General features: G+C 41.0%; 1 pseudogene; it reads left to right on the forward strand.

The window, feature by feature from the left end:
* The window catches only part of LOC119272816, a 36,464-nt pseudogene extending 18,363 nt beyond the window's left edge, over positions 1-18,101 (forward strand).
* Positions 18,102-18,668: the final 567 nt, after the last annotated feature.

Here is an 18,668-nt window from a genome sequence, read left to right on the forward strand (position 1 = left end):
CACCCTTTCAGTTTAAAAAAAATAAAAGAAAATAATGGAAATGTCAAAAAAAATAAAAGAAAATAAGTTTCTCATGTGATATGTGGTCTAGTTGTTGGGAAAATTTGCAAATGTGAATTTTGACTTTATTTGCAAAATCTCTCTGAAATTTGTAAAAATGGGCATAACTTTTGCAGATGAAAAAGTTTTTTATATGAAAAATCATCTACTCGGAAAGTTACATCCAAATTTAACTGGGGGGAACCTCGTTAAACATTTTCAAAATCCTCAAATACCTAATAGAAAAAAAGTTACGGGGCTTTTAAGATCTAGAGTGGAAAAAATTGAAAAAATATTCAAACAGTGGGCAAACGGTGGTCAAACAATGGTCAAACTAATTATTCTAGAATATTAGTGTTACTAAATAATTATTTTAGTTATTTCAATTTTGGTCAAATCTGGTCAAACTGTGGTCAAACTGTGGTCAAACAATGGTCAAACTAATTATTCAAGAAATATTAGTGTTACTAAATAATTATTGTTTTTTAAAACAATAGTTTCAAACTCAAACAGTGAAATGTGTCACTTCATGCTCAAGCAAAATTCCTGAAGGTTAATAGGATTAACATCTTACTATTGTCAGGAAAACAACAAGTGCAGACTTGGAGCGAGGGAGAATAGAACCCGGAAGTTAAGCGTGCTCAGGCTGGGGGAGTGGGAGGATGGGTGACCGTTCGGGAAGTTAGATGATTTGGAATGATGAGGGGTGATTAGAGGATAAATTGAGAAGTGATGAGGGGTGGTGATTACAGACTATAGGTTAAAATAATTCAGAAGTTTGAAAATAAAAAAAACTCAAAAAAAAAATTCAAATTTTTTTTTCAAAAAAAAAATCATAAAATTTCCTTTAGTCCCGGTTGGTGTTACCAACCGGGACTAAAGGTGGAGCTCCACGTGGCCGCGCCCTTTAGTCCCGGTTCTGGATTGAACCGGGACTAAAGGGTCAGGGCATTAGTACCGACACTTTAGTCCCGGTTCAGGAACCGGGACTAAAGGCCCTTACGAACCGGGACTATAGGCCCTTTTTCTACCAGTGTTAAGATATCCATTAAGGAATGCAGTTTTGACATCCATTTGCCAAATTTCATAATCATAAAATGCGGCAATTGCTACCATGATTCAAACGGACTTAAGCATCGCTACAGGTGAGAAGGTCTCATCGTAGTCAACTCCTTGAACTTGTCGAAAACCTTTTGCAACAAGTCGAGCTTTGTAGACAGTAACATTACCGTTAGCGTTAGTCTTCTTCTTGAAGATCCATTTATTCTCTATGGCTTGCCGATCATCGGTCAAGTCAACCAAAGTCCACACTTTGTTCTCATACATGGATCCCATCTCAGATTTCCTGGCCTCAAGTCATTTTGCCGAATCTGGGCTCATCATCGCTTCCTCATAGTTCGTAGGTTCATCATGGTCAAGTAACATGACCTCCAGAACAGGATTACCGTACCACTCTGGTGCGGATCTTACTCTGGTTGACTTAAGAGGTTCGGTAGTAACTTGATCAGAAGTTTCATGATCATCATCATTAGATTCCTCACTTACTGGTGTAGGAATCACTGGAACTGATTTCTGTGATGAACTACTTTCCAATAAGGGAGTAGGTACAATTACCTCGTCAAGTTCTACTTTCCTTCCACTCACTTCTTTCGAGAAAAACTCCTTCTCTAGAAAGGATCCATTCTTAGCAACGAATATCTTGCCTTCGGATCTGTGATAGAAGGTGTACCCAAGAGTTTCCTTTGGGTATCCTATGAAGACACATTTCTGCGATTTGGGTTTGAGCTTATCAGGTTGAAGCTTTTTCACATAAGCATCGCAGCCCCAAACTTTAAGAAACGACAACTTGGGTTTCTTACCAAACCACAGTTCATAAGGTGTCGTCTCAATGGATTTTGATGGTGCCCTATTTAACGTGAATGCAGCTGTCTCTAAAGCATAACCCCAAAACGATAGCGGTAAATCAGTGAGAGACATCATAGATCACACCATATCTAATAAAGTGAGGTTACGACGTTTAGACACACCATTATGCTGTGCTGTTCTAGGTGGCGTGAGTTGCAAAACTATTCTGCATTGTTTGAAATGAAGACCAAACTCGTAACTCAAATATTCACCTCCATGATCAGATCATAGAAACTTAATTTTCTTGTTACGATGATTTTCCACTTCACTCTGAAATTCTTTGAACTTTTAAAATGTTTTAGACTTATGTTTCATCAAGTAGATATACCAATATTTGCTCAAATCAGGTAAGAAAATAACGATACTCGCCGCGAGCATCAACACTCATTGGACCGCATACATCAGTATGTATTATTTCCAACAAATCTGTTGCTCGCTCCATTGTTCCGGAGAACGGAGTCTTAGTCATCTTGCCCAAGAGGCATGGTTTGCAAGCATCAAGTGATTCCAAAAGTCCATCAGCATGGAGTTTCTTCATGCGCTTTATGCCAATATGACCTAAACGGCAGTGCCACAAATAAGTTGCACTATAATTATTAAACTTATATCTTTTGGCTTCAATACTATGAATATGTGTATCACTACTATCAAGATTTAGTAAAAACAGACCACTCATCAAGGGTGCATGACCATAAAAGATATTATTCATATAAATAGAACAACCATTATTCTCCGATTTAAATGAATAACCGTCTCGCATCAAAGAAGATCCAGATATAATGTTCATGCTCAACGCTGGCACCAAATAACAATTATTTAGGTCTAAAACTAACCCCGAAGGTAGATGTAGAGGTAGCGCGCCGACGGCGATCACATCGACTTTCGAACCATTCCCCACGCGCATCGTCACCACATCCTTACCTAATCTTCGCTTAATCCATAGCCCCTGTTTCGAGTTGCAAATATTAGATGTAGAGGTTGCGAGAATTAGTAAGGTACACATCAATAATATGTATATCAAATATACCTTTCACTTTGCCATCCTTCTTCTCTGCCAAATACTTGGGGCAGTTCCGCTTCCAGTGACCAGTCCCTTTGCAGTAGAAGCACTCAGTCTCAGGATTAGGTCCAGACTTAGGCTTCTTCACTTGAGCATCATCTTGCTTGTCGTTCTTCTTGAAGTTTCCTTTCTTCCCTTTACCCTTTTTCTTGAAACTGGTGGTCTTGTTGACCATCAACACTTGATGCTCTTTCTTGATTTCTTCCTCCGCAGCCTTTAGCATTGCGAAGAGCTCGGGAATCATCTTATCCATCCCTTGCATATTATAGTTCATCACGAAGCTCTTGTAGCTTGGTGGCAGTGATTGAAGAACTCTGTCAATGACACTATCATCAGGAAGATTAACTCCCAGCTGAGTCAAGTGGTTGTGGTACCCAGACATTCTGAGGATATGTTCATTGACAGAACTATTCTCCTCCATCTTGCAGCTGTGGAACTTATTGGAGACTTCATATCTCTCAATCCAGGCATTTGCTTGAAATATTAACTTCAAATGCTGGAACATCTCATATGCTCCATGACGTTCAAAACGTCGTTGAAGTCCCGGTTCTAAGCCGTAAAGCATGACACACTGAACTATCGAGTAGTCATCAGCTTTGCTCTGCCAGGTGTTCACAACAGCTGGTTTTGCTCCTGCGGTGGGTTTGTCACCTAGCGGTGCTTCCAGGACACAATTCTTCTGTGCAGCAATGAGGATAATCCTCAAGTTATGGACCCAGTCTGTGAAATTGCTGCCATCATCTTTCAACTTAGCTTTCTTTAGGAACGGATTAAAATTCAATGGAACAACAGTACGGGCCATCTATCTACAACAACATAGACATGAAAAATACTATCAGGTACTAAGTTCTTGATAAATTGAGGTTCAATTAATCATATTACTTAAGAACTCCCACTTAGATAGACATCCCTCTAATCATCTAAGTGATCACGTGATCCATATCAACTAAACCATGTCTGATCATCATGTGAGATGGAGTATTTTTCAATGGTGAACATCACTACATTGATCATATCTACTATATGATTCATGCTCGACCTTTCGGTCTCAGTGATCCGAGGCCATATCTGCATATGCTAGGCTTGTCAAGTTTAAACCGAGTATTCTGCGTCTGCAAAACTGGCTTGCACCCGTTGTATGTGAATGTAGATCTTATCACAGCCGATCATCGCGTGGTGTCTCGGCACGACAAACTATAGCAACGGTGCATACTCAGGGAGAACACTTGTTTCTTGAAATTTAGTGAGAGTTCATCTTATAATTCTACCACATAACTAAGCAAAATAAGAAGCATAAAGGATAAACATCACATGCAATCAAATATAAGTGATATGATATGGCCATCATCATCTTGTGCCTTTGATCTCCATCTCCAAAGCACCGTCATGATCACCATCGTCACCGGCTTGACACCTTGATCTCCATCGAAGCATCGTTGTCGTCTCGCCAACTATTGCTTCTACGACTATCGCTGCCGCTTAGTGATAAAGTAAAGCAATTACATGGCAATTGCATTTCATACAATAAAGCGACAACCATATGGCTCCTGCCAGTTGCTGATAACTCTGTTACAAAACATGATCATCTCATACAATAAAATTTAGCATCATGTCTTGACCATATCACATCACAAAATGCCCTACAAAAACAAGTTAAATGTCCTCTACTTTGTTGTTGCAAGTTTTACGTGGCTGCTACGGGCTGAGCAATAACCGTTCTTACCTACACATCAAAAACCACAACGCGGTATAGTGATTGCTTTTGGATCTTCAGAAAGAACCATGTTCATTGAAACCGATTCAACTAAAGTTGGAGAAACTGACAGCCACTAGCCACCTGTGTGGGAAGCACGTTGGTAGAACCAGTCTCGCATAGGCGTACGCGTAATGTCGTCTAAGCCACTTCATCCAACAATACCGTGAATAAAGAATCAACTAGTGACGGCAAGCAATATGTATATACCCACGCACATAACTCCTTTGTGTTCTACTCATGCATATAACATCTACGCATAGACCTGGCTCGGATGCCACTTTGGGGGAACGCAGTAATTTCAAAATTTTCCTACGCACACGCAAGATCTATCTAGGTGATGCATAGCAACGAGAGGGGAGAGTGTTGTCTACGTACCCTTGTAGACCGTAAGCGGAAGCGTTATGACAACACGGTTGATGTAGTCGTACGTCTTCACGATCCGACCAATCCTAGCATCGAAGGTACAACAACTCCGCGATCTACACATGTTCAGCTCGGTGACATCCCACGAATTCTAGATCCAGTTGAGTGTCGAGGGAGAGTTTCGTCAGCACGACAGTGTGATGACGGCGATGATGAAGCTTCCAGAATAGGGCTTTGCCTAAGCACTGCTACGATATGACCGAGGTGGATTATGGTGGAGGGGGGCACCGCACACGGCTAAGACAATGATCAACTTGTGTGTCTATGGGGTGCCCCTGATACGTCTCCAACGTATCTATAATTTTTGATTGCTCCATGCTATATTATCTACTGTTTTGGACATTATTGGGCTTTATTATCCACTTTTATATTATTTTTGGGACTAACCTATTAACCGGAGGCCCAACCCAGAATTGCTGTTTTTTGCCTGTTTTAGGGTTTCGAAGAAAAGGAATATCAAACGGAGTCCAAACGGAATGAAACCTTCGGAAACGTGATTTTCTCATCAGATAAGATCTAGGAGACTTGTACCCACCATCAAGAAAGCCACGAGGCGGTCATGAGGATGGAGGGCGCCCCCCCTAGGGCGCGCCCCCTGCCTTGTGGGCCCCTCGAAGCTCCACCGACGTACTTCTTCCTCCTATATATATCCACGTACCCCCAAACAATCAGATACGGAGCCAAAAACCTAATTCCACCACCGCAACTTTCTGTATCCACGAGATCCCATCTTGGGGCCTGTTCCGGAGCTCCGCCGGAGGGGGCATCGATCACGGAGGGCTTCTACATCATCATCCAAGCCTCTCCGATGAAGTGTGAGTAGTTTACTTCAGACCTACGGGTCCATAGTTAGTAGCTAGATGGCTTCTTCTCTCTTTTTGGATCTCAATACAATGTTCTCCCCCTCTCTCATGGAGATCTATTCGATGTAATCTTCTTTTTGTGGTTTGTTTGTTGAGACCGATGAATTGTGGGTTTATGATCAAGTCTATCTATGAATAATATTTGAATCTTCTCTGAATTCTTTTATGTATGATTGGTTATCTTTGCAAGTCTCTTCGAATTATCAGTTTGGTTTGGCCTACTAGATTGGTTGTTCTTGCCATGGGAGAAGTGCTTAGCTTTGGGTTCGATCTTGCGGTGTCCTTTCCCAGTGACAGAAGGGGCAGCAAGGCACGTATTGTATCATTGCCATCGAGGATAACAAGATGGTTTTTTTATCATATTGCATGAACCTATCCCTCTACATCATGTCATCTTGCTTAAGGCGTTACTCTGTTTTTAACTTAATACTCTAGATGCATGCTGGATAGCGGTCGATGAGTGGAGTAATAGTAGTAGATGCAGGCAGGAGTCGGTCTACTTGTCTCGGACGTGATGCCTATATACATGATCATACCTAGATATTCTCATAACCATGCTCAATTCTGTTAATTGCTCAACAGTAATTTGTTCACCCACCATAGAATACTTATGCTCTTGAGAGGAGCCACTAGTGAAACCTATGGCCCCGGGTCTCTTTCTCATCATATCAATCTCCATCACTTTATTATTGCTTGGCTTTTACTTTGCTTTTACTTTTCACTTTGCATATCTATACCAAAAATACCAAAAATATTATTTATCATCTTTATCAGATCTCACTTTCGTAAGTGACCGTGAAGGGATTGACAACCCCTAAGTATGTTGGTTGCGTTGAGCTACTTTTTTTGTGTAGGTACGAGGGACTCGCGCGTAGCCTCCTACTGGATTGATACCTTGGTTCTCAAAAACTGAGGGAAATACTTACGCTAGTTTGTTGCATCATCCTCTCCTCTTTGGGGAAATCCAACGCAGTGCTCAAGAGGTAGCAAGAAGAATTTCTGGCGCCGTTGCCGGGGAGTCTGCGCAAAAGTCAACATACCAAGTACCCATCACATACCCTTATCTCCCGCATTACATTATTTGCCATTTCCCTCTCGTTTTCCTCTCCCCCCCAATTCACCCTTGCCGTTTTATTCGCCCTCTCTCTCTATCCTCCCTCTCCCTCTCTATTTGCCTCTTTTTGCTCGTTTGCCTTTTGTTTGCTTGTGTGTTAGTTTGCTAGCTTGTCGTTATGTCAAGTCCTTTACCTTCTGCCTCTATGTCTGAAATTGGGGAAATTATTGTCGATATGGACAATAATAATATCATGAAAAATTCTGATGCTCCTGCTAAAGAACCTACCATCTTTCGTACAAAAAAATTCTGTGCTGGTACTAGTAATATTATTGGAAAAGGAGTTATTCAAGATTTCTTTACTTGTGCCGGTGTTTTACCTTCTATGGGTAGTTCTATCCTTCACAGAACTAGTAGTCTTGCGGACGCTATTGCCATGCTTTTAGTTGAACTTGAAAGACAATTCATGCACATGCATCCTTCCATACAAAGGATTTTTCTGGAATTTTCAAATATTGAGCATTCTTTTGTTAAGCGTGCCGCTACTATCTTTTTGGCTCATGAGTTTAGATTCATAATAAAAGAAGCCAAAGAAATCTTTGCGCATTATAGGGTGGATGCTTTCCGTCCTCCCATAGAGGCTATCCTCTTTGATCAAGAAGAAATAATGCGTTTTCAATCTCTAGACTATGTTGCTTTCAATGAAAATCTTAGAAAACGGGTTCCTACCAATGTTTTAGTTGATAGAATTTCTGAACTTAATGATGATTTGGCTATTAGAAATAATGAACTAGGATATTCTCTAGAATATAGGCTCACAAAGTTCTGTCAAAAGAATGCTTATAATGATGAATTGGTTGTGCATTATGAAGGACCAAAGGAGGAACCTATACCTCCCAAGGTTGATCTTGGGGACTTTTGTCCCGTTAAATTTAGCCCTTTTGATTACTTTTGCTTGCCTCAAAGAAAACTTGCTGCCGAACATAGAGAATATGAAATGAGTTTTAATAATCTATCTTACTATTATGGCGATACCTAGATCTATTCTTGCTTGTTATGCCTAGCTAGGGGCGTTAAACGATAGCGCTTGTTGGGAGGCAACCCAATTTTATTTTTATTACTTTCTTTTTGATCCTGTTTAGTAATAAATAAATTATTTAGCCTCTGTTTTCGTTGTGTTTTTTTGTGTTTAATTAGTGTTTGTGCCAAGTAGAACCGTTGGGAAGACTTGGGAAAAGTCTTGTTGAACTTGCTGTAAAAAACAGAAACTTTAGCGCTCACGAGAACTGCTGTGATTTTTATTTGGAGAGTGATATTTAGTTAATTATTTTTTCAGATGATTAATAGATAAATTCCTCACGTCCAGAAATTTATTTTAGAATTTTTGGAGTTCCAGATCTTGCGCTAGCTACATATTACTACAGACTTTTCTGTTTTTGACAGATTCTGTTTTTCGTGTGTTGTTTGCTTATTTTGATGAATCTATGGCTAGTAAAATAGTTTATAATCCATAGAGAAGTTGGAATACAGTAGGTTTAACACCAATATAAATAAAGAATGAGTTCATTACAGTACCTTGAAGTGGTCTTTTGTTTTCTTTCGATAACGGAGCTCACGAGTTTTCTACTTTAAGTTTTGTGTTGTGAAGTTTTCAAGTTTTGGGTAAAGATTTGATGGATTATGGAACAAGGAGTGGCAAGAGCCTAAGCTTGGGGATGCCCATGGCACCCCGAAGATAATCTAAGGACACCTAAAAGCCAAAGCTTGGGGATGCCCCAGAAGGCATCCCCTCTTTCGTCTACTTCTATCGGTAACTTTACTTGGAGCTATATTTTTATTCACCACATGATATGTGTTTTGCTTGGAGCGTCTTTTATGATTTGAGTCTTTGCTTGTTAGTCTACCACAATCATCCTTGCTGTACACACCTTTTGAGAGAGCCATACATAGTTTGGAATTTGATAGAATACTCTATATGCTTCACTTATATCTTTTGAGCTATATAATTTTTCTCTAATGCTTCACTTATATCTTTTAGAGCACGGTGGTGGATTTGTTTTATAGAAACTATTGATCTCTCATGCTTCACTTAGATTATTTTTAGAATCTTAATAGCATGGTAATTTGATTAATAATAATATGCTTGGTATTCAAGATTTGTAAAACTTTCTTTTTAGTGCGGTGAATACTAAGAAAAAAATTGATGCTTGATAATTGTTTTGAGATATGAGGATGGTGATATTAGAGTCATGCTAGTTGAGTAGTTGTGAATCTGAGAAATGCTTGTGTTAAAGTTTGCGATTCCTGTAGCATGCACGTATAGTGAACCATTATGTGATGAAGTCGGAGCATGATTTATTTATTGATTGTCTTCCTTATGAGTGGCGGTCGGGGACGAGCGATGGTCTTTCCCTACCAATCTATCCCCCTAGGAGCATGCGTGTGATACTTTGCTTTGATAACTTCTAGATTTTTACAATAAGCATATGAGTTCTTTATGACTAATGTTGAGTCCATGGATTATACGCACTTTCCTTCCTTCCACCATTGCTAGCCTCTCTAATACCGCACACTTTTCGCCGGTATCATACACCCACCAAATACCTTCCTCAAAACAGCCACCATACCTACCTATCATGGCATTTCCATAGCCATTCCGAGATATATTGCCATGCAAATTTCCACCGTTCTGTTCATTATGACACGCTCCATCATTGTCATATTGCTAGCATGATCATGTAGTTGACATTGTATTTGTGGCAAAGCCACCGTTCATAATTCTTTCATACATGTCACTCTTGATTCATTGCATATCCTGGTACACCGCCGGAGGCATTCATATAGAGTCATGTTTTGTTCCGAGTATTGAGTTGTAATTGTTGAGTTGTACGAAAAATAAAAAGTGTGATGATCATCATTTTTAGAGCATTGTCCCAAGTGAGGAAAGGATGATGGAGACTATGATTCCCCCACAAGTCGGGATGAGACTCCGGACGAAAAAAAAGAGGCCATAAAAAAGAGAAGGCCCAAACAAAAAAAAATGAGAGAAAAAGAGAGAAGGGACAATGTTGCTATCCTTTTACCACACTTGTGCTTCAAAGTAGCACCATGATCTCCATGATAGAGAGTCTCTCATTATGTCACTTTCATATACTAGTGGGAATTTTTCATTATAGAACTTAGCTTGTATATTCCAATGATGGGCTTCCTCAAAATGCCCTAGGTGTTCGTGAGCAAGCGAGTTGGATGCACACCCACTTAGTTTCTTTTGAGCTTTCATATACTTATAGCTCTAGTGCATCCGTTGCATGGCAATCCCTACTCACTCACATTGATATCTATTGATGGGCATCTCCATAGCCCGTTGATACGCCTAGTTGATGTGAGACTATCTTCCCCTCTTTTTGTCTTCTCCACAACCACCCTTCTATTCCACATATAGTGCTATATCCATGGCTCACACTCATGTATTGCGTGAAGATCGAAAAAGTTTTGAAAATGTCAAAAGTATGAAACAATTGCTTGGCTTGTCATCGGGGTTGTGCATGATTTAAATACTTTGTGTGGTGAAGATAGAGCATAGCCAGACTATATGATTTTGTAGGGATAGCTTTCTTTGGCCATGTTATTTTGAGAAGACATAATTGTTTTGTTAGTATGCTTGAACTATTATTATTTTTATGTCAATATGATCTTTTGTCTTGAATCTTTTGAATCTGAATACTCATACCACAATTAAGAAGATTTACATTGAAATTATGCCAAGTAGCACTCTGCATCAAAAATTCTGTTTTTATCATTTACCTACTCGAGAACGAGCAGGAATTAAGCTTGGGGATGCTTGATATGTCTCCAACGTATCTATAATTTTTGATTGCTCCATGTTATATTATCTACTGTTTTGGACATTATTGGGCTTTATTATCCACTTTTATATTATTTTTGGGACTAACCTATTAACCGGAGGCCCAGCCCAGAATTGTAGTTTTTTTTTGCCTATTTTAGGGTTTCGAAGAAAAGGAATATCAAACGGAGTCCAAACAGAATGAAACCTTCGGAAACGTGATTTTCTCATCAGATAAGATCCAGGAGATTTGGAACCTCCGTCAAGAAAGCCACGAGGTGGTCACGAGGGTGGAGGGCGCCCCCCTAGGGCGCGCCCCCTGTCTTGTGGGCCCCTTGAAGCTCCACCGACGTACTTCTTCCTCCAATATATATCCACGTACCCCCAAACGATCAGATACGGAGCCAAAAACCTAATTCCACCGCCGCAACTTTCTGTATCCACGAGATCCCATCTTGGGGCCTGTTCCGGAGCTCCGTCGGAGGGGGCATCGATCACGGAGGGCTTCTACATCATCATCCAAGCCTCTCCGATGAAGTGTGAGTAGTTTACTTCAGACCTACGGGTCCATAGTTAGTAGCTAGATGGCTTCTTCTCTCTTTTTTGATCTCAATACAATGTTCTCCCCCTCTCTCGTGGAGATCTATTCGATGTAATCTTCTTTTTGCGGTGTGTTTGTTGAGACCGATGAATTGTGGGTTTCTGATCAAGTCTATCTATGAATAATATTTGAATCTTCTCTGAATTATTTTATGTATGATTGGTTATCTTTGCAATTCTCTTCTAATTATCAGTTTGGTTTGGCCTACTAGATTGGTTGTTCTTGCCATGAGAGAAGTGCTTAGCTTTGGGTTCGATCTTGCGGTGTCCTTTCCCAGTGACAGAAGGGGCAACAAGGCACGTATTATATCGTTGCCATCGAGGATAACAAGATGGGGTTTTTATCATATTGCATGAAACTATCCCTCTACATCATGTCATCTTGCTTAAGGCGTTACTCTATTTTTAGCTTAATAATCTAGATGCATGATGGATAGCGGTCGATGAGTGGAGTAATAGTAGTAGATGCAGGCAGGAGTCGGTCTACTTGTCTCGGACGTGATGCCTATATACATGATCATACCTAGATATTCTCATAACTATGCTCAATTCTGTCAATTGCTCAACAGTAATTTGTTCACCCATCGTAGAATACTTATGCTCTTGAGAGAAGCCACTAGTGAAACCTATGGCCCCCAGGTCTCTTTCTCATCATATCAATCTCCATCACTTTATTATTGCTTTGCTTTTACTTTGCTTTTACTTTTCACTTTGCATCTCTATACAAAAAATACCAAAAATATTATTTATCATCTTTATCAGATCTCACCTTCGTAAGAGACCGTGAAGGGATTGACAACCCCTAAGCGCGTTGGTTGCGTTGAGCTACTGTTTTTGTGTAGGTACGAGGGACTCGCGCGTGGCCTCCTATTGGATTGATACCTTGGTTCTCAAAAACTGAGGGAAATACTTACGCTACTTTGCTGCATCATCCTCTCTTCTTTGGGGAAATCCAACACAGTGCTCAAGAGGTAGCAGCCCCCTCCCCCGTATATAAAGGAGTGGAGGAGGGGGAGGGCCGACCCTCTATGGCGCGCCCTAGGGCAGTCCTACTCCCGCCGGGAGTAGGATTTCCCCCTTCCAAGTAGGAGTAGGAGAGAAAGGAAGGAGGATAGAGGGAGGAAGGAAAGGGGGGCCGGCCCCCCTTTCAAATTCGGATTGGGCTTGGGGGGCGCGCCCCCTCCTAGGCCGCCTCCTCCTCTCTCCCACTAAGGCCCAATAAGGCCCATACACTCCCCGGGGGGTTCCGGTAACCTCCCGGTACTCCGGTAAATGCCCGAACTCACCCGGAACCATTTTGATGTCCAAACATAGTCATCCAATATATCGATCTTTATGTCTCGACCATTTTAGACTGCTCGTCATGTCCGTGATCATATCCGGGACTCTGAACTACCTTCGGTACATCAAAAACATAAACTCATAATACCGATCATCACCGAACGTTAAGTGTGTGGACCCTACGGGTTCGAGAACTATGTAGACATGACCGAGACTCATCTTCGGTCAATAACCAATAGCGGAACCTGGATGCTCATATTGGTTCCTGCATATTCGACGAAGATCTTTATCGGTCAAACCGCATAACAACATACATTGTTCCCTTTGTCATCGGTACATTACTTGCCCGAGATTCGATCGTCGGTATCATCATACCTAGTTCAATCTCATTATCGGCAAGTCTCTTTACTCGTTCCGTAATGCTACATCCTGTAACTAACTCACTAGTTACATTGCTTGCAAGGCTTATAGTGATGTACATTACCGAGAGGGCCCATAGATACCTCTCCGATACTCAGAGTGACAAATCCTAATCTCGATCTATGCCAACTCAACAAACACCATCGGAGACACATGTAGAGCATCTTTATAGTCACCCAGTAACGTTGTGACGTTTGATAGCACACTAAGTGTTCCTTCGGTATTTGGGAGTTGCATGATCCATAGTCATAGGAACATGTATAAGTTATGGAGAAAACAATAGCAGCAAACTAAATGATCATCGTGCTAAGCTAACGGATGGGTCAAGTCAATCACATCATTCTCTAATGATGTGATCCCGTTTATCAAATGACAACTCTTTTTCTATAGCTAGGAAACTTAACCATCTTTGATCAACGAGCTAGTCAGGTAGAGGCATACTAGTGACACTCTTTTTGTCTATGTATTCACACATGTACTAAGTTTCTGGTTAATACAATTCTAGCATGAATAATAAACATTTATCATGATAAATAACAACTTTATTATTGCCTCTAGGGAATATTTCCTTCATGATGTACCACCTCCTCCTCCTGTGGGTAGACCACGGCGTGAGAGGAAGAAAGCCATATCAGATGACTATGTCACTTTCATGATTGAGGATATGAATGATCTGGGAAATGTGGAGGATCCAACCTCTTATAAGGAAGCCATTAAAAGTGAAAATTCGTCCAAGTGGTTTGTTGCCATGGAAGACGAGTTGAAGTCTATGGGTTCAAACGATGTTTGGGACTTAGTAGAAGTTCCCGATGGAGCTAAGAAAGTAGGCACAAGTGGGTCTACAAAACCAAGTATGATTCCAAAGGGAATGTCGAATGGTTCAAGGCAAGGCTAGTGGCAAAAGGGTATACATAGAGAGAAGGCATTGATTATAAGCAAACCTTCTCTCCTGTGTCAACCAAGGATTCTTTCAGAGTCATAATGGCATTAGTAGCTCATTACGACCTAGAACTACACCAAATGGATGCTAAAACGACATTTCTAAATGGTGAATTAATATAAAACGTTTACATGGCTCAGCTAGAAGGCCTTGTTGTGGAAGGGAAGGAACATTTAGCATGTCATCTAAAGAAATCAATTTATGGCTTGAAGTAAGCTTCAAGAGAGTGGTACCTCAAGTTTGATAAAATTATCAAAACTTTTGGTTTCACCGAAAACGTTGTGGACAACTGCATATACGTTAAGTTTAAAGACAGTAGGTTCACATTTTTAGTCCTATACGTTCATGACATATTGTTGGCATGTAGCGATAAGGATACACTGCATAATTTTTTGTAATCCAGTTTTGATATGAAAGATCTTGGTGAAGCCTCGTATGTCCTCAGCATCGAGATAGGTACATAGGAACGTTAGGACTATCTCAAAAAGCATACTTTGAGAGAGCATTGAAAAAAATCAATATGCATAAGTGCTCACCCTCACCTGCTCCTATAGTTAAGGGCGATAAGTTTGGGACATTTCAATGTCCGAGGAACTAATATGAAACTGATCAGATGAAGTCGGTTCCTTATGCTTCAACTGTCAGAAGCATCATGTATGCTCAAGTGTGTACACGCCCAGATTTATGTTTTGTAATCGGGATGCTTGGCAGATACCAATCAAATCCAGGACCGGACCATTGTAAGGCTGCAAAGAAAGTCTTGCGTTATATGCAAGGAACTAAGGATTTCATGCTTGCATATAAAAGAAATGATAACCTAGAATTTTTTGGTTATTCAGACTCTGATTTTGCCGGGTGTGTGGATAGTAAGAGATCCACGTCAGGCTATATATTCACACTCGCGGGAGGAGCTATATCGTGGAAAAGCTCCAAACAGACGTTAACTGCTGGATCTACGATGCAAGCAGAATTTGTAGCATGTTATGAGGCCACCGGGCAGGCTGTATGGCTAAAGAATTTTATTCCCGGACTTAAAGTGGTTGACAACATATCTAAACCAATTTTATTATACTGCGATAATGAACCTACAGTTTTCTATACGAGTAACAACAGGTCAAGTGATGCTGTCAGACACATTGGCATCAAGTATCGTGTTGTGAAAGATAGAATCCAGGATCAAATAGTTGATGTTAAACATATAACAACGAAGCATATGCTTGCGGATCCGCTAACAAAAGGCTTACCACCCAGTATTTTTTGTGAGCATGTTGCCGGCATGGGACTACTAGAAGCCTTATGATTCTGGAATAAGAGGACCATTAAAATAAACACTCCTTAATTAGCAAAATGTTTTCCATTTCGAAATAGGCAGGGTGTGCTATAAGTGTTGAGGTTCTATGGCGTTTTGAGCTGTTGTAACACATCACTTTGGTACATCATTCCTATGTAGAATGGGGGAATGAAGTTAAGCCTAACGATCAAGGGGGAGAATGTTGGTTTGATCTGACGGCTTAAACATGCCAGTTAGATCTATTAGTCTAATAGAAAAAAAAGAAGGTAGCGTTAGAGAAAAAGGCCCCACGCACCAACGTACGTGGGCTTTTTATCCCAACTAAGGCGCCCTGATTGGGGGCACCCAAACCAACTGATTGTTTAGGTCGCTGTCTCCAGCGCTAGATAAAAGGAGGTACGGAAGAGGGTTGGCAGCCTGCGCGATCACAATTCTCATACGGTTTCACTCCCCTCCTGATATCCTCTCACCCCATCCGATCAGGGGGAGCGCTGCAGCGACGGAAAGACCTACTCCAGCCGCCGTTGCCGTCCCCGGACAGTGCCGGTGGCGTCCTGAGGGCATCAGGACGTTGAGGAGGACTTCTACCTCGACTACATCACCCCTTCATCACGCCTGCATCGAGCATGCAATCATGTCCACTGCTGTGACATGTAAAGAACCTCTGATCCCTTCTCTGTTCATGGTTATTGGGTGATCTAGATGCAATTTTGATCCTGCTAATGGCATCCCATAGATGCATAATTAATCCAACATCCGGATGTTGCTGTCAGTGGTGTCTACATCCTGCTCTCGAGGGTCTATGCATCTGCACAGAAGTGGAACAACGTGGGCATGGTCCGTCGGTTGATGAGCGACGAGGTTCTCAAAAAGGAGCCAGGGTTCAGCTCCATTGAAATGGATGGCCTGGTTCATCAGTTTGTCGTAGGCGACACGTCACCCCCTCGGTCACAGGAGATATACGCGAAGCTGGATGAGATCGAGCAGAGGCTTGCATCCTCTGGATACAAGCCAGACTTATCAGAGGCTAGTATGGTTGCTGGCATGGACCATACCAAGGGCACCGCCCTCCGCTTGAGTGGCACTCGTCACTCGTCAGTTGTGTTATAAAATGCCACACCAAATAAAACATTTCTGGTAAGAATGGCTCTGAGCATGAATTGCGTGAACATGTATTAGCTCTGATTTTGGGAAATATTCTCTAAACTGGCATCTGGCTTCTTTTGTAGGACTTGCTGCTTGACAATATTCTTCTAGAGGGGTTCCTATGTGCTATCAAGACGGCAAATTATAGCTCTATAGGAACTTACAGGCATATTTAAATATAAGAACTACATTAATGGTGTGCCTTTTAAAAATTTATGTTTCTATTCAATATAGTTTGTTAACTTTATCAATTTCACTAAGACGGTTTCCCCGGATTTCATTCTCTTTCATATCTTGAACTTATAAATATTTTCTTCCATTTTTCTCGTGCAAAAATTGTAGTGCACGTTTACTGTTGTTAGTTATGGGTACTACAGTAAATCTTGATCTAACTTGATGTACCTCGAAGAGAGCAAAAAAATGCACCTTATATCCTTACGATTGTTCTGTTATGATAGCAGGCGACTGAATTGTTGCCTAAATTGAGCCTCAATTAGTCTTCTCATTTTATAATAGGATGTCAAGAGACATTTCATATTATTTACGTTATAGGAGGAAATCTATATTATACACAAAGTAATGGAGGGGGTGACCCCTCCACTGTATAACTTTCTGACATGAAAATGCTATATGCCATTAATTCAGGAGTATATCTAATAATTGATCTTACAAAATGTTTCAACTTCTATACTGGTTCTAACAGTTCCATCTCACGTTTGTCTTTTGAATTTATTAAGGAGCTTTCAGCTATAGAACACCTTGAAAATAGCAACCTCATGGTACTATGTTTGATTGCTCACACATCTATAGTTTTTGCTTCATAAAATAGTTTTTGTTGTTACTATTGAAAACAATAGAATTTATTATGTCATACTTATGCATCTATTTATAAGTGCTTCATGTTACTTTGCATTTCCAGTGACTCATCTTACAACTATCTGTCAGAAACAACACCTGGCTCTTGGTCAACTCCCATGACTTCCATTTTTGTCGGTGTCCTTCCTGGTCTGACATTGTTTTTCCGTGAAGCCGGACATCCTTCCCGTCGTGGCCATGGCCATGCCCGTGGAGAAAGGGCAGAGTGACCAGCAGGGGAGGGAGGTGAGCTCGCCCCACGCACGATAGGTACACCGTCGAGCTCCAGCAGGGGAGTTACGACATGCACTTGGGGGCGAGCTCGATTGGAGGGGATGGGGACGGCCAGCACGGGAAGGAAGGTAGCCAGAGGGGATGGGGGAGGTAGGGGCCTCGGTAGTGAGGACTGAGGAGGGGAGGGAGGAGATCAAGGGGAGAGCATGGCGTGCTCTGCCTCTGATGTGTGCCAGAGATGAGACGGTGAGAAGATGTTGCTCTGTATGTTTTGCTACCGCCGCTGATTACTAAGCTACGCGCGTGTGTTGGCTGCTGATTGCTAGCTATGCGTGTCGCTTTTTTGCGTTGCTGCTAAAATTGCTATAGCTGCAGCTTGCTAGCAGGTAAATTGCTATAACATTGTTAAGTGTAAACTGATGCTTTGTTGATACTGCTTGCTTCTCTGAATTTTTGTTATGAAACGTCATGTAGTATAAAACGTTTGTGCATGAGATAGGTATTTGATAGGTAGAAATGTTATAATGCGAGTGGGATATAAAGAGTGAGAAGAAGTAGAGAAAGGTGTACATTTTAAACTAAAAATGTGTCTAAAATAGTAGATTTAATAAAAACAAAATCAAAGTTGAGTAAAAAAAGGTATATCAAAGAAAACAAAATGCTAACTAAAGGTTGACCAAATTGAAACATAATTGAATTATTTTTGTGAAATTTATTGAATTATTATTATGTGTGTGTGGAATGTTGTGTTATACTGATTTGGACAGACCCAATGCATAGAAGCTCCCACACAAGGTGGGGTCTGGGGAGGGATTATAGGAACCTAGTCTTACCCAGGACCTCTTGGCACAAGTGGGGAGGACTTCACCACTGCGCCAGGCCTGCCCTCTTTGTGTTATACTGATTTGGAAGTTAAAAAAAATTAATAAAGAAGCTCTCGACGAATAAAGAGTCAAA

Source organism: Triticum dicoccoides, chromosome 3A (assembly GCF_002162155.2).
Source record: "Triticum dicoccoides isolate Atlit2015 ecotype Zavitan chromosome 3A, WEW_v2.0, whole genome shotgun sequence".
Lineage (NCBI taxonomy): Eukaryota > Viridiplantae > Streptophyta > Magnoliopsida > Poales > Poaceae > Triticum > Triticum dicoccoides.